The sequence below is a fragment of the Cervus canadensis genome, chromosome 20 (assembly GCF_019320065.1).
Source record: "Cervus canadensis isolate Bull #8, Minnesota chromosome 20, ASM1932006v1, whole genome shotgun sequence".
Taxonomy (NCBI): domain Eukaryota; kingdom Metazoa; phylum Chordata; class Mammalia; order Artiodactyla; family Cervidae; genus Cervus; species Cervus canadensis.
The window spans coordinates 38503818-38519558 of NC_057405.1; the positions used below are offsets into that span (position 1 = coordinate 38503818).

The 15741-nt window shown below is 41.5% G+C and overlaps 1 protein-coding gene across 4 annotated transcripts in view; it reads right to left on the reverse strand.

The window, feature by feature from the left end:
- Nucleotides 1-15741, reverse strand: part of TPD52L1 (TPD52 like 1) — a 90911-nt gene that overhangs the window by 42693 nt on the left and 32477 nt on the right. The gene's annotated exons all lie outside the window — the stretch shown is intronic.

Consider the following 15741-nt stretch of genomic DNA (forward strand, 5'->3'; position numbering starts at 1 on the left):
AATCCCTTCTCTTGTCCCTTCCTCTCCCCTCTTTCTTCTTAAACCATCAGCTACAGGTACCACAGTCTGACTCCAAGGCCTGATCATTTAAAAAACATTGGTCAGAGGTATAGGCAGTCTTCCCTTTATGTTAAACGATCAGTTCAATAATATTCACATTTATCCAGTTTCTCTTATTAAAACTTTAGCATTTCAAATAGCTGCTATTGACAATGTCCAGGAGAAAAATCTCTTGTTCTCCTGAAATCTGAGAAGGAAAATAAATGCTAACGGAGCTAGAAAGATGTGTTTCTGAATCATGAAATGTTTAGCAGAAATAAAATATGCAAGAACTAGGAAAGTTTAGGACTTCCCAGATGGCACTAGTGGTAAAGAACCCCCCTGTTAATGCAGGAGACAGAGGTGATGGGGATTCAATTCCCTGAATCGGGAAGAACTCCTGGAGGAGAGTATGGCAACCTGCTCCAATAAGGAGAATCCCATGGACAGAGTAGCCTGGTAGGCTACAGTCCACAGGGTCACAAAGAGTCGGCTGAAGCGATTTAGCATGCACAAAGGCAAGTTTGTGCCTTTTAAGGCAAGTTAAATACAAGAAAATGCAATGGCTAAATAAAATATGAATATATAACCTTACTGGTAAGAAGGAAAATGCAAATTAAAATTAATCATATGATTTTTCATCTAAGAGATTAGCAAAGATGTGAACATGGGAACACAGCCTGTGCTGGTATGGTTGTAGAGAAACAGGTCTTCCGCCACGTCACTCACTTCCGGACTGTGACAGCTGACTGAGAGCCCCTCTGACCCTGCCCTCCCACTTCTGTGAGTCAATCTTACAGAAGAAAAGAAGACTTAAGAAAACAGGTATTAAATATTTACAGCAGCATTGTTGGCAGCGGTAGAAAACTAAAAAAAACCTGGATGCTCATTAGTATAGAAATGTCAGAGACAAGCACAGAACACTCACACAGAGTACTATTTTTCAGTTATTAAAAATAATGAATTGGATCGACATGCATGGACCGGGAGGAAGGCATTGTACGTTGTTAAATGTGTTAAAGCAAATTGCCGAGTCATGTTTGCCTATGACCCATTTGGGAAGAAGAATAAAAATTGCTGGGAAAGGCAGTCTCAAGAATGAGGTCTTCAGACCTCCATCTGGCAGAATAAGAAAGGGCCTTGGGCCTGGGATACTTCATACCGAGAGATGAAGGGCCCACATGGCCTCTGTGGGGTTTATCACCTCGTAAGGGAATCTCTTTCCTTATCTCAGGCTTAGTGGGTGCTTTTTTGCTCTGCTTAAGCATGTGGCAGTGGCCTCCGAGCACGCCCCAGCTTTCAGTATTTGACTCCACGGGGATGGGGTTGGGATCATTCCTCTCCATTGCTGATGGTGGTAGAAAGGAGAGGAGTAAGTAAGATCCATTGCCCTTGTCAACCTGGGTGAGGGAGGGGACTAGCTAGTCCTGAGGGACCTAGGCACACTAATGAAGCTGATCTTTCTCTCTTTCTATGCAAGCAAAGCACTGTTCCATCGACTGCTTGACCATGTTGCTGTATTTTCCTCGGCAACTCCAATATCAAGATACAATGGACAGGAGTGTTTAAAGTTCTCTCCTGGCGTTGGTGCATGGTGTTTTGCTCCCTTGGGATAAATATCCAGCACACAGTACTCTGCTCAACAGAAATACCTTTTATATGTGAACATGAATGTCCGTGTGTTTGTAAGTGTACTGAGAAAGGTGAGAAAAATTACACACCAAATCATTAATGCTATTTATTGAAAAGGGTGAGATTGGACAGGGAAAAGATTAACCATTCTACATACCTCTGTATTACCTGGCTGGTTACAATAAGTATATGCAATTGACTGGATGTTCGTGGTCCCCCCAAATTCACACATTGAAATCATAATCTCCAATGTGATGACATTAGGAGGTGGGGTCTTTGGGAAGGGATTAGGTCATGAGGGCTTCCCTGGTGGCTGAGATGGTAATGAATCTGCCTGCAGTGCAGGAGACCCAGGTTCAATTCCTAGTTTGGGAAGATCCCCTGGAGAAGGAAATGGCAACCCATGCCAGGATTCTTGCCTGGACAGAGGGGCCTGGCGGGCGACAGTCTATGGGGTCACAAAGAGTTGAACAGGACTGAGTGACTAACACTTCTAGGTAATGAGGGTGGAGGCCTCATGAATGGGATTAGTGCCCTTATAAAAGAGACCCCTGAGAGTTCTCTCCCCCTTCCACCATGTGAAGACATGGCAAAAAGATGGCCATCTATGAACCAGGAAGTGGATTCCCACCAGACACAGAATCTGCTGGCACCTTGATCTTGGACTTTCTAGCCTCCAGAAGTGAGATAAATATATTTCTGTTGACATTTTTGTTATGGTAGCCTGAATGGACTAACATAGGATGTAACTGCTAAAATTTCTCAAAATTTGCATTTTATAATTTCAAAATTATGAATAAGGAAAATTTAAAAGGATAACAAAAGTATAAATATATATACAAGATAGTACCTATCCTAGTCAATTCAGGTAAGAAAGATAAGTACTTAAGTCCTGGCTATTTATCTTTTGAGATACCCAGAAAAGAAGACTATAGGTTCAGGAGTCCCATAGGTACAAATGTCTCCCATTGTTGGAGTAAGAAAGTCCTTTCTAATGTCTAACTCAAATTATTCTCACTACCATCAAAGCAAATGCCTCACTTCCATTCAGAAGAAACAACATTTATTTATCATCTTATTTCAGTGGAATCAATGAAAAATTATACTATATCACTAATGTGTTATTTTTAACAATACTAACTGGTATGTTCAGCAAACTCTCTTAAAGACAGACATTGAAAACTAACAACGAAAAGTGAAATGTTAAATGTCCAAAAAATGGAGGATTATTTTCACACTTTATGATGAGTCCGTTAAAAACAAACATTTTGCATTGTAAAACATCATTTTCCAGAAAAACAATTAATGATAACATTAAAGGCTCAAAATATCATGCTAATTATAAAACATATAAAACTGTAGTTTGAAATTTTAAAACAAATTTTATGTAAAATGTGTATATTTTCTATGCATAGGAAAAGACTATATGGAGGAAATCCACAAAAATCTTTAAAATGAGTATTACTGGAAAGTGGATTTATAGGTGACTTTTTCATTTATTTCCTCTTTTCTGTATTCTTCAAATTTTCTAAAATAGATATATATTAAGAAAAAAAGTCTAGATCTTTCTAGTTGGGTTCCTTGGGGCCCCTACATCATACCTAGCTCATGTAAGGATAAGCTGGTCTATAACATCACCGTAGAGCCTTTGATGGCTCTTTACTAGATACAGAATAAAATATAACCATCTTAGTAGAGCATCAAGACTGGATAGAACCTCTCTACACTGAGCCCTTCAGGAGTCTTTATCAAGCAGCCTGCTCTCCACCTGCGTCAGCTCATCAGCCATTCTCAGAGCACTGGGCAATCTCAGCTCCCAATCCTCCACTCACACTACTCTTTGGAAAGTCAAACCCTTCCCTGCCATCTTCATGTGTTCAACACTGCTTCATCCTCAGCCTGCCTCCAGCTAAGTCGCTTCAGTGATGTCCAACTCTTTGCTATCCTATGGACAGTAACGCTCCAGGCTCCTCTGTCCATGGGATTCTCTGAGCAAGAAAACTAGAGTGGGTTGCCACGCCCTCCTCCAGGGGATCTTCCCAACCTAGGGATTGAATCCATGTTTCTTATGTCTCCTGCTGTGGCAGATGTGTTCTTTACCACAAGCATCACCTGGGAAGTCCTTCAACCTCAGAAAATGAAAGCGTCTGTAGCTAAATCATGTCCGACTCTTTGCAATCCCATGGACGGTAAGTAGCCCAACAGGCTCCTCTGTTTAAGGAATTCTCCAGGCAAGGATACTGGAGCGGGTTGCCATTCCCTTCTCCAGGGGATCTTCCCGACGCAGGGATTGAACTTGGGTCTCCCACATTGCAGGCAGATACTTTACTGTCTGAGCCACCTGGGAAGCCCAGGTCAAATGGTGCCCACACTGTGAGGCTTTTCCCTGAATTAACTGCTTCCTCATTTATGAGTCTTCTCTGTTCTGACGGGTTCTGCTCCAGCACTCACCACACTGACTTCCAGTTTATTAGTCCTTACCTAAGAACTCTTCGAGAATACAGACTCTGTCTTCATTATGTCTGAATCTCCAGCACTTAGCACAGTTGTAGCATATAATAGAAGAATGATTGGAACCTCTGGTCAAAAATCCCCAAGAAAATAGAAAAGACAAGAAAAATTACTGAATTAAGGAGTCTTTCTGAGCAAGAGAGTTGCCAATTCTTACAAATTGCATTCCAAAATCATAGCCTATTTTGGGGGGGAAGATAGACTTTTAAATATGTAGGAGTAAAAAGAATAGAGGGGTCTTTTCAAGTGTGTCAAAGTTATCTCCACAGGGACAGTATAGGTATACACCATTAAATAACTCATTTCCGTCTATGGCTTTGGTACCAGTGGGAGACAATGCACACTTCTGAATCGTGAATGGTGATTTTTGTTTCAAATTTAGAGTTGGTAAAGGACCATGCACAAGGAAAACTTACACAAGCTGAGCAAAATGGACCTGGGCGAAAAGGGCCCGGATTTTATTTTACTTTATTATTATTTTTCAAACATTCATTTATTTACTTACATATTGGCCACACCCTGTGGCATGCGGAATCCCAACCAGGGGTCGAACATGTGCCCCGTGCACTGGGAATGCGGGGTCTTAAACATTGGACCGCAAGGGAAATCCCAAGGGTCTGGATTTTAGAAGATGGCTGAGGAGACAGTTCCCTTGGTATCTCTAATTTTCTTGAAGAGAACTCTAGTCTTTCCTAGTCTATTGTTTTCCCCTATTTCTTTGCATTAATCACTGAGGAAGGCTTTCTTATCTTTCCTTGCTATTGTTTGGAACTCTGCTTTCAAATGGGTATATCTTTCCTTTTCTCCTTTGCCTTTAGCTTCTCTTCTTTTCTCAGCTATTTGTAAGACCTCCTCAGACAACCATTTTGCCTTTTTGCATTTCTTTTTTGGGGGACGGTCTTGATCACTGCCTCCCGTACAATGTCATGAACCTCTGTCCATAGTTCTTCAGGCACTCTGTCTATCAGATCTAATCCCTTGAATCTATTTGTCACTTCCACTGTATGATTGTAAGGGATTTGATTTCGGTCATACCTGAATGGTCTACTGGTTTTCCCTACTTTCTTCAATTTAAGTCTGAATTTGGCAATAAGGAGTTCATGATCTGAGCCACAGTCAGCTCCTGGTCTTGCTTTTGCTAACTGTATAGAGCGTCACCATTTTTGGCTGCAAAGAATACAATCAATCTGATTTCGGTATTGACCATCTGATGATGTCCACGCGTAGAATTTTCTCTTGTGTTGTTGGAAGAGAGTGTTTGCTATGACCAGTGCATCCTCTTGGCAAAACTCTGTTAGCCTTTGCCCTGCTTCATTTTGTACTCCAAGGCCAAATTTGCATGTTACTCCAGGTATCTCCTGACTTCCTGTTTTTGCATTCCAGTCCCCTATGATGAAAAGGACATCTTTTTTGGGTGTTAGTTCTAGACGGTCTTGTAGATCTTCATAGAACCATTCAACTTCTGCATCTTCAGCATTACTGGTTGGGGTATAGACTTGTATTACTGTGATATTGAATGGTTTGCCTTGGAAACAAACAGAGCATTCTGTTGTTTTTGAGATTGCACCCATGTACTGCATTGTGGACTCTTTTGTGACTATGAGGGCTATCCCATTTCTTCTAAGGGATTCTTGCCCACAGTAGTAGATATAATGGTCATCTGAATTAAATTAGATATTAAGAAGAAGTGGCAAGAATACTCAGAAGAACTAAACAAAAAAGATCTTAATGACCCAGATAACCACGATGGTGTGATCACTTACCTAGAGTCAGACATCCTGGAATGTGAAGTCAAGTGGGCCTTAGGAAGCATCACTACAAACAAAGCTAGCGGAGGTGATGGAATTCCAGCTGAGCTATTTCAAATCCTAAAACATGATGCTGTTAAACTGCTGCACTTGGTATGCCAGCAAATTTAGAAAACTCAGAGGTGGCCACAGGACTGGAAAAGGTTAGTTTTCATTCCAATCCTCAAGAAAGGCAATGTCAAAGATTGTTCAAACTACTCAACAATTGCACTCATCTCACACACTAGCAAAGTAATGCTCAAAATTCTCCAAGCCAGGCTTCAATAGTAAGTGAACCATGAACTTCCAGATGTTCAAGCTGCATTTAGAAAAAGCAGAAGAACCAGAGATCAAATTGCCAACATCTTTTGGATCATAGAGAAAGCAAGAGAGTTCCAGAAAACATCTACTTCTGCTTTATTGACTATGCCAAAGCCTTTGACTGTGTGGATCACAACAAACTGTGGAAAATTCTTAAAGAGATGGGAATACCAGACTATCTGACCTACCTCCTGAGAAATCTACATGCAGACCCAGAAGGAAGAATTAGAGTCGGACATGGAACAACAGACTGGTTCCAAACTGGGAAAGGAGTACGTCAAGGCTGTATACTGTCACCCAGCTTATTTTAACTTATATGCAGAATATATCATGCAAAATGCCAGGCTGGATGAAGCAGAAGCTGGAATCAAGATTTCTGGGAGAAATATCAATAACCTCAGATATGCAGATGACACCACCCTTATGGCAGAAAGCAAAGATAGAACTAAAGAGCCTCTTAATGAAAGTGAAAGAGGAGAGTGAAAAAGTTGGTGTAAAACTCAACATTCAAACACCTAAGATCAAAAAAAAAAACAACAAACTAAGATCATGGCATCTGGTCCCATTACATCATGGCAAATAGATGGGGAAACAATGAAAACAGTAAGAGACTTTATTTTGGGGGGATCCAAAATCATTGCAGTGGTGACTACAGCCATGAAATTATAAGATGCTTGCTTCTTGGAAGAAAGGCTATGTCCAACCTAGACAGCATATTAAAAAGCAGAGACATTACTTTGCCAACAAAGGTCCGTCCAGTCAAAGCTACGGTTTTTCCAGTAGTAATGTATGGATTGGACTATAAAGAAAGCTGTGTGTGTCTGTTAGTCACTCAGTCATGTCTGACTCTTTGTGACCCCATGAACTGTAGCCCACCAGGCTTCTCTATCCATGGAATTCTCCAGGCAAGAATACTGGAGTGGATTATACTTCCTTTCCCCAGAGGATCTTCCCGAGCCAGGGATCAAACCCTGGTCTCCTGCATCGCAGGCAGATTCTTTACCGTTTGAGCTACAGGGAAGGGCCAAAGAACTGATGCTTTTGAACTGTGGTGTGGGAGAAGATTCTTGAGAGTCCCTTGGACTGCAAGGAGATCCAACCAGTCAATCCCAAAGGAAATCAGTCCTGAATATTCATTGGAAGGACTGATGCTGAAGCTGAAACTCCAATACTTTGGCCACTGATGTGAAGAACGGACTCATTGGAAAAGACCCTGAAGCTGGGAAAGATTGAAGGCAGGAGAAGACGGGGACAACAGAGGATGAGAAGGTTGGATGGCATCATTGACTTGATGGACATGAGTTTGAGTAAGCTCTGGGAGTTGGTGATGGACAGGGAAGCCTGGTGTGCTGTAGTCCATGGGGTCACAAAGAGTCGGACATGACTGAACTGAGAAGACAGTGCCTTTCGAGATCAGCAGGGGAGGGACAGGGAGAACGCAAAGCCCCAGTGTCGTCATCTTCCTTGGATCTCAGACAGCGCTCACAGACTCACTGCAGTCAGAAGTTACCAGAAGCTGGTCTGCTGTCCCCACACTCTCAGACATACAAGCCTTTGCTCATTCTGGGGACCAATGACTACATTTAAAAATCAGGTCATGTTGAACTGATGAGAAACTGTGTATATCATTTGCCTCTATTTTGTGAAAGCATTTCCTATATTTTGAATGCAAATTTTTTCGAAGAAAATATGTATTTAAATTAGTTTGTAGTGAGTATAATTCTGTACACACGTAATCAATTTTCAACACATTTTTAAGAAATGACTAAGTCTAGAACTATTTTTTTTTAAGATGAAATTATCTTAAGAATTTATTAAGTGAGTTTATGGCATACTAAACATGGAAATGGGCTTCCCTGATGATTCAGACAGTAAAGAATCTGCCTGCAATGCAGGAAACCCAGGTTTGATCCCTGGGTTGGGACGATCCCCTGGAGAAGGAAATGGCAATCCACTCCAGTATTCTTGCCTGGAGAATCCCATGAATCAAGGAACCTGGCAGGCTACAGTCCATGGGGTCGTAAAGTGTTGATACAACTGAGCAACTAACACACACACACAAACATGGAAACAGGAAGACTCCTAGTCCTTTTTTAAAATTCTTCTCCAGGTGGTGGCAAACAAAACCACAAAACCAAAGTCTTCAAGTAAAATGACTGAAAGAAGGGTTTAAATAATAATCACTGGCTTTAAAATGTACATTCTTTTAGAAAGATGCACCTCTGAAGTTTAACACATGCTAGCAATTCTAAAGGCTTCCCCAGTGGCTCAGCAGTAAAGAATCTGCCTGCAACGCAGGAGCTTCGGGTTCCATTCCTGTGTTGGGAAGATCCCCTGGAGGGGGGCATGGCAACCCATTCCAGTATTCTCGCCTGTTGAATCCCATGGACAGAGGAGCCTGGTGGGCTACAGTTCATACTGTCACAAAGAGTCAGACACACCGAAACGACTTAGCACACACGCATAGCAGCCCTAAACCATGGCAATGTGTCCCAGGCAATCCAGCGTAGGCAGTCAGGTGGTAATCATCCACTACAGAGACCTCATCCAGCGGTGCAACAATGTGGAAACACAAGAAAAGTCAAGCTAACTGCCCTGTGATTCCAAAGCATTCTTGTGCAGTAAGTCATTTAAAATTTTTCCTTGACATCTGATATTTCATGATAGAAGTACTCAATTCTAGCACATTTTCCTTGTATATTAAGGCAAGCTAAATTTGATGTCTTTTTCCTTCACAGCCTCATTTGAATTGAAATAAATGTCTAAATAAAGAATTTAACACTTGACTTTTTCTTGGTTTTATGTGTCATGCAAACATCAGTAATTATTCAGTGAATCATACAAATCTAGCAAAACATTTTTTTAGGCTGTATTTTTGATAAAAATGAAAATCAATAAAATCCAGCCTTAGATCCTTCAATCCATAATCAGCTGAGTAGGGAAGATTGCTTGTTTAAATTCAAATAAACAAATAAAAACACCCTTCCATTTAAAGAAAAAGTTTTCTTTCACCAGAATCAGATTCAGTTTCACAGCAGTGTCTAGATTCTAGAGGCTCTTTGTCTCCTTCAGTGCCAGAAGAGGTCAGTAATGTTATACTAACATGATGTTAGTATATTTACAAGTTCTTTTTCCTAAGGATGAAGGAAAATGAGCCAAACTTGTTCTTTCTTGCGATGACTTTTCAGTTGGATGGGTGTCTCAACCCCAGCACAATTTGACATTTGGGGTCAGAGGATTCTTTATTATGGAAGACTGTTCTGCACACTGTAGGAGGCTCTGGAGTTTATAGGGTCTCTGCCAGATAGATATCAGTAGGACCCTTCCCCCAGACAGGACTACCGTCTCCAGACATTGCCCAGTGTCCTCTGTAGGGCAGAGACACACCCAGCTGGGAACCACTGAAGAAGTTCTCCTGGAAGCATGGAGGCAGCCCCATGTCCGCTATTAGGGCTGCCAGGAGGGAGCTGACATGTTCTCACTGTGTCAGGCACTAGGTCAGCGGGTTTGATGCTCATTAATTCACACGGTTAAGTATCACCACTCCTAACTTATAGATGAGAGAACTGGTGTTCACAGAGAGAAAATGGTTGAGCCGTGTTCCCCTGCTTTTTCTGCATGCGTGCGTGCTAAGTCATTTCAGTCGTGTCCGATTCTGTGCAACCCCATGGACTGTAGCCTGCCAGGCTCCTCTGTCCATTGGATTCTCCAGGCAAGAATACTGGAGTGCGTTGCCATGCCCTCCTCAGGGGATCTTCCTGACCCAGGGATCGAACCTGCGTCTCTTACGTCTCCTACATAGGTTCTTACCTCTCCTGCATGGTAGGCAGGTTCTTTACCACTAGCTCCACCTGGGAAGCGCATAACATCCCCTCCCTTCTCTCTTATTTCCTTTTTTTCTGGAGACATTAGTGACTCCACTGTCTCAGGTAAAGGACACTCAAATGCTTCTTTGAAAACTGGATGGTGTAGCCTCTCACCTCCAAAGGTTAGTGGGCTTCATTCAGTTCTCTTTGGACTCTTCCACGTCACCAATTACAGACACGATTGTTTACCTAGTTCCTGCCACCCACCTGAATCCTTAGCACTAAGATGAAATGAAAAGCAACTTGGCCAAGTTTTTAATGATCATTTGGGGTAGAGCTCAAATGAAAGTAGTCATTGGAAAGAAACTCTTGTTTCTGAAGTATAGGCTAACTTTAAGAAAATATTAAATTATATGTTATTTCAGAAATAACAAGTTTGCACACATGATTAGAATGTTATATTTTACTTTGAGTAGAAAATAGACTTTTGCTTTAAAAAAATTCATCCAACTGTTCTGCCTCTAGTGGTAAAGAACCCACCTGTCAATACAGGAGATATTAAGAAACACGGGTTAGATCCCTGGGTCGGGAAGATCCCCTAGAGAAGGAAATGGCAACCTACTCCAGTGTTCTTGCCTGGAGAATCCCATGGACAGAGGAGCTTAGCCATGGGTTTGCAAGAAAAGTCAGACACAACTATAGTGACTTAGCACACGGCATGCATTCTGCCTCTTAGAGTTCTGAGTCATACACTTAAGACTCAATAAAGTCTTTACTTTAGGGCCTGGCAGAGAGAAAGAGGGAAGTGATTCCTGACTTGGAAGACAAACATTTCCCCAAAACTCTCATTGTTAGAAAAATAACTCGAAAGAGATATGAAAATGAGAATCAGAAAAATAAGGAAAGTTACATCTCTTGCATTTCTAAGCAGGCGAACTTGATTCATACCACTCAGTACAGAACTGGATCAAAGGGCAGATATGTGTTGTTGAGAACTATTCAACTAGAGATTATGAAGAGAACAGACCTACCAAGATGAAAAAGTTAAAAGATTCAAGGGTTTAGACGGTCAGAGTGATAACACATAAAAAGAGATTGTAATCTGGGAAAGGGACATCTCTTTTTCTATATGAAAGACTGTTCATATAAGCAGGCATGTTGAAAAGAGCCGCGGCTCTTTTTTCAGCAAGCAACAAGAAAGATGAAATGACATTTCAGTAAGCAAGATTATGCGTCTTGTGTTCAGAAATGTTTTCAGATTATAAATTAAATGTAGTTCCTCAAAGTCTAGAAGAAGTTGGGAGACTCTTTTCCGGAGCTCCTTAGTGGAAGAGTCACCACATGACTATTCTGATTAAAAGCACGGGTTTGGCCAAGTATCTCCAAGGAACAGTTTTACGGTTGTTATTTTTTCATTTTTGTGCCAAAAGATTTAGGAATATAACTACACCTTTGCTACTAAGGGGCAGGAATTCTAAGTTCTAAGGAATTCTAATTCTAAGGCTGAGTCTGCTGCTCTCTGGGAAAGTGGCTTCAAGCAGGACTCCTCTTTGCTCTCACCTCTGTGCCTCACGTGTAAAACACAGACAGCATGTCAGAGTCATAAATCTGTTTAGATACCATGGTGATGAGGTAGGTGGAGGGTCTAAGAATAAAGTCTGATGTCACATACACAAACATGAGGAAAAGGACAGCTCTATTTCCACTGAAATTTGTTGTACAATTTTAATGGAATCTGGTAAACACCAAAGTACATATTACGGATAAAATAAATATTTATCTCAAGTTCATTAATCAATGTCATGTGTCTTATATAAGCTATGAGAAAAAATAACAATTTAACATGTAGTATGTCTCTTAAAAACCATTTGGCGATTGTCAGTCTGGTATTGAGACAGAAGCCCGGATGATATTTATTTCCATTTCCTGTATTTGCAGGGCAACATACCCAAACTTGTTTCAACATTCAAACTATAATTAAGCTCTTACGTTACTGAAATGGTAATTAACACTTTGGAACTGTCCCAGATGTTTCTGATGCAAGTTCATGTTTGATCTTCTTATTATCTCTCTGTGATAGTCACAAGGATTAAGGATATGAGATGAGGTCTTAACATAAAATATAGGAAGTCTTAGAAAAAACAACCACAACTTTGGAAGCTATGCAAAGTTTATCTTTTCTTGTTTTCCTGAGCCTTTGATGATTCATACCTTTAGAGCTAAATTTAAGGCATCACTCCAGGTCAACTGAGTTGGAATCTCTGAGGTCAACCTTGTATATTTGTGTTTTTTAAGTCCCACAGGTGACACTGATGGGCAGTCAAGACTGAGAACAACTGATTTTAAAGGACATAATATGACATAAGCGGTGCCACAGTGAGATTGGCCCTGGTCTAGTTTCTAGAAATATAATGATTATCAGAGCAGACAAAGCCTTTGCTCTCATGAAACTTAAGAGACACTTGAGCAGATAAGCAACAACTCACAAGATTGTGGCTGTGCTGTGATACAACAGGGCAAGAGAGCGCCTGGAAAAAGGGTTTCCATCTCAGAACAGGACCAGCAGTGGTCTGAGAAGTCCAAAGAAGCCGCTCTAATGGGCCGTTGTGCTGGCCCCAAGAAGGAGCTGAAATTTAAAACTCCAAAAGGAAAGACATTTCTAGGGACAGGCAAGAGCTAGCTCAAAAGCCCTAAGGTTAAAACCTGCTTGGAACATCAAAGAACCAAAACACACAAGTACTGATTAAAGCAACTCAAATGATAATGCTGACTTACCCAGTATTACCAGGGAATGTCACATCAGTGCGCTTCTCATAGATCTAAAGTTTACTTCATGTTTTTAAAATACTCATTTTCTACAAAATCTTTCTCTTATTAAAGAGACACAAAAAATGCATGATATGTTTCTTACCCTCAAAGAACAGAGTAGAGCGCCTCAGTGTGCAGAGCTAAATATAAATGAAGAAAGAATGTAATAAACACTTTAGCCAAGTGTTTAAACAGTGTACTATTGGCATGAAATAGGAAATGTTTAATTCCAAAAACTAATCCTCCAGGCCTTCTTAGAAATAATGTTGTTTAACATTTGGTCTCACAAAATAGGAGGATCTTGACAGGCAGTAACGGGGAGGGAGATCTTATAGGAAGAGCATTGGCAAAGTATAAGAACCAAAAAAGTTCAGGTTTAGAACAAGAATGAAGAGTTGCTTGACCATCTGAAGTTAGGTTTTTAGCGGAAGGGATAAGAAATGTACCAAAAAGAACGTTTGGTCTGGATCCTAGAGGACCCTGAATGGGAAAAGAGATGGAAAGGAGACTGGAGGCAGGAGATGGAAAAAGAGAAGGACAGGCTTTTGAGCAGAGGGAAGACAGGATAGGAGACGTGCTTAGAGAAGAAAACACGACTTTCCTGATGCTATGATGTACTCAGGGATGACCTCAGGGGCTGCTGAGTGGTCAACGGCCCTTTCATCCTGAAACAGAAAACTCAGAAATCCTGAGCTTCCAGATCTATTCCTGCTTCTTCCAGCTTTCCCTGCTGTGAACTGCCCACTTCTAACCGATTGCAAGCTACATGATGCCAAGGGAAACCAAAAAAGTCACACTCAATATTAATTGTGTAATTGAGGAAATACGCTGGAACTCCAAAGGCGGTCCTAGTCAGCTCTTACGGATTAAATAGCAGGGGGCCCTGTATTTGTTTTTTTAATTTTTTTACTTTTCAGAAAACTTTTCCACAGAATTCTCTGACTGTCTGAATCATGATGCTCTAAGAGCACTGATCTATAAAATGAACTGTCAACATTATCCTCAAGAAAAACAAGAGTCCTTTAAGTTCTGAGCTCCTTGAAGGCCTGGGCATGCCTTCATCCTCATCAACTCCCCAACTCAGTCTCCTGAGTCTCAAAGGAGAACTGCTGTGTAATGAACACATAACAGCTTTGCATCTTTACTAAAGTTGATGCTGGAACTGGGAGGGGAGGAAATACATACCTAGAGTCCAATACTTTCACATCAATATCTATTCTTAGATATATAGATTTGTATATAAAATATCTATGCATATATATTTTTTCTCATTTACATATACATTTTTCATGAATATGTGCTTTGCATATGTATGTGTACATGCACAGGGACAGTGGTAAAGAATCGCCTGCCAACACAGGAGACATGGGTTTGATCCCTGGGTCAGGAAAATCCTCTGGAGTAGGAGATAGCAACCCATTCCAGTATTCTTGCCTGGAAAATTCCATGGACACAGAGGAGTCTGGTGGGCTACAGACCATGGGGTCTCAAAGACTCACACACACACGTACATTTTATAGAGAAGTTTCCTATTTTTTAAGCACACATTTCTCATATCCATAGAGGCTGTTTCCAGCTTGCCTTAGCACCCCGCCTCTGTGTGTGCCTCTGAAGCTATGCCATCGTAGAGAGAATGCCTCACACAGGAAGTCACAGAAAAATTGGTTGGGGATTTGTCAGCCTTCCTCAGCCCACTGGTTCTCAGCAATTTACCTTCATGGTCCCCCTAAGAGCTGTGACACACTCAGGAACAGTGACTCATTGTGGCAGTGAAAGGCAGTAGTGAGGATAGGCACTCCCCCAGCCTGTCTACCCAGGAAGAGAGGCACCTGGAAAGGAAGAAAGAGGGCAGGACGGGGGAGGAACCAGGCAAGGGGGAATAGAAACACAAACAGCTTGAAAAAAATCCCCTAGGTCCTTCTGCCCCACCCCACTGAGGACAGGTCTTAGCCCTAGTCTCTACCCTCTCTACTGAGAATAGTGGTGTAACTTTAGAACATCTCCTTCAGAATAAGATGGACCTGAATCTAGTCCTGGCAACACATTTAAGAGCTGAGCAGTCCTGGCTATCTCACTTAGCTTCTCTAAGCGTCCCTTTCCTCGTCTATAATATAGAGAAAATAATAGTCACTTCCTCAAAAAATTGTCTGAAGGATTAAATAAGATTAAATTATGTAAACTCTTGGGTATAATGTCTAACACAGAAGGATAATGAATAGATGTCAGCATTGATTATTACAAACAACCAGCTAGGCAGAGCTACGCTGCACCATCAATGCCCTTGGGATTAAATGCTTGCCGTGGAGGACAGAAGATAGTGGACAGGGAAGCCTGGCGTGCTGCAGTCCGTGGGGTCAAAAAGAGTCAGACGTGACTGAACGACTGAACAACAATGGAGGACATGGATGCTAATAAAATCTCTCAAGCAATCAGGTGGGACACCTGTGACAGAACCAGCTCTCACTGGAGTGGCCACGCGTGGGCCTGACTTTATCAGTAAGACACGTGTGCATGTCCAGCATGGAGAACAGGGGAGCCAAGCCCCACAGAGGTCAGTGCAGGCTCAGGCCGGCCACCGAAGCAGACCCCCACTGCAAAGTGCGTGGTTGGTGTTTGGAACCATGACTGATATTCTCTTTTCTCTCTGAGCTCTTAATAACTCTCAGAAAAGTGGGCTTAGCTCTAGCTGGTAAATTAACAAAGGGGAGAAAAACTGATGCTTAAAGGAAATCAGTCCTGAATATTCATTGGAAGGACTGATGCTGAAGCTGAAACTCCAATACTTTGGCCACCTGATGTGAAGAATTGACTCATTAGAAAAGACCCTGATGCTGGGA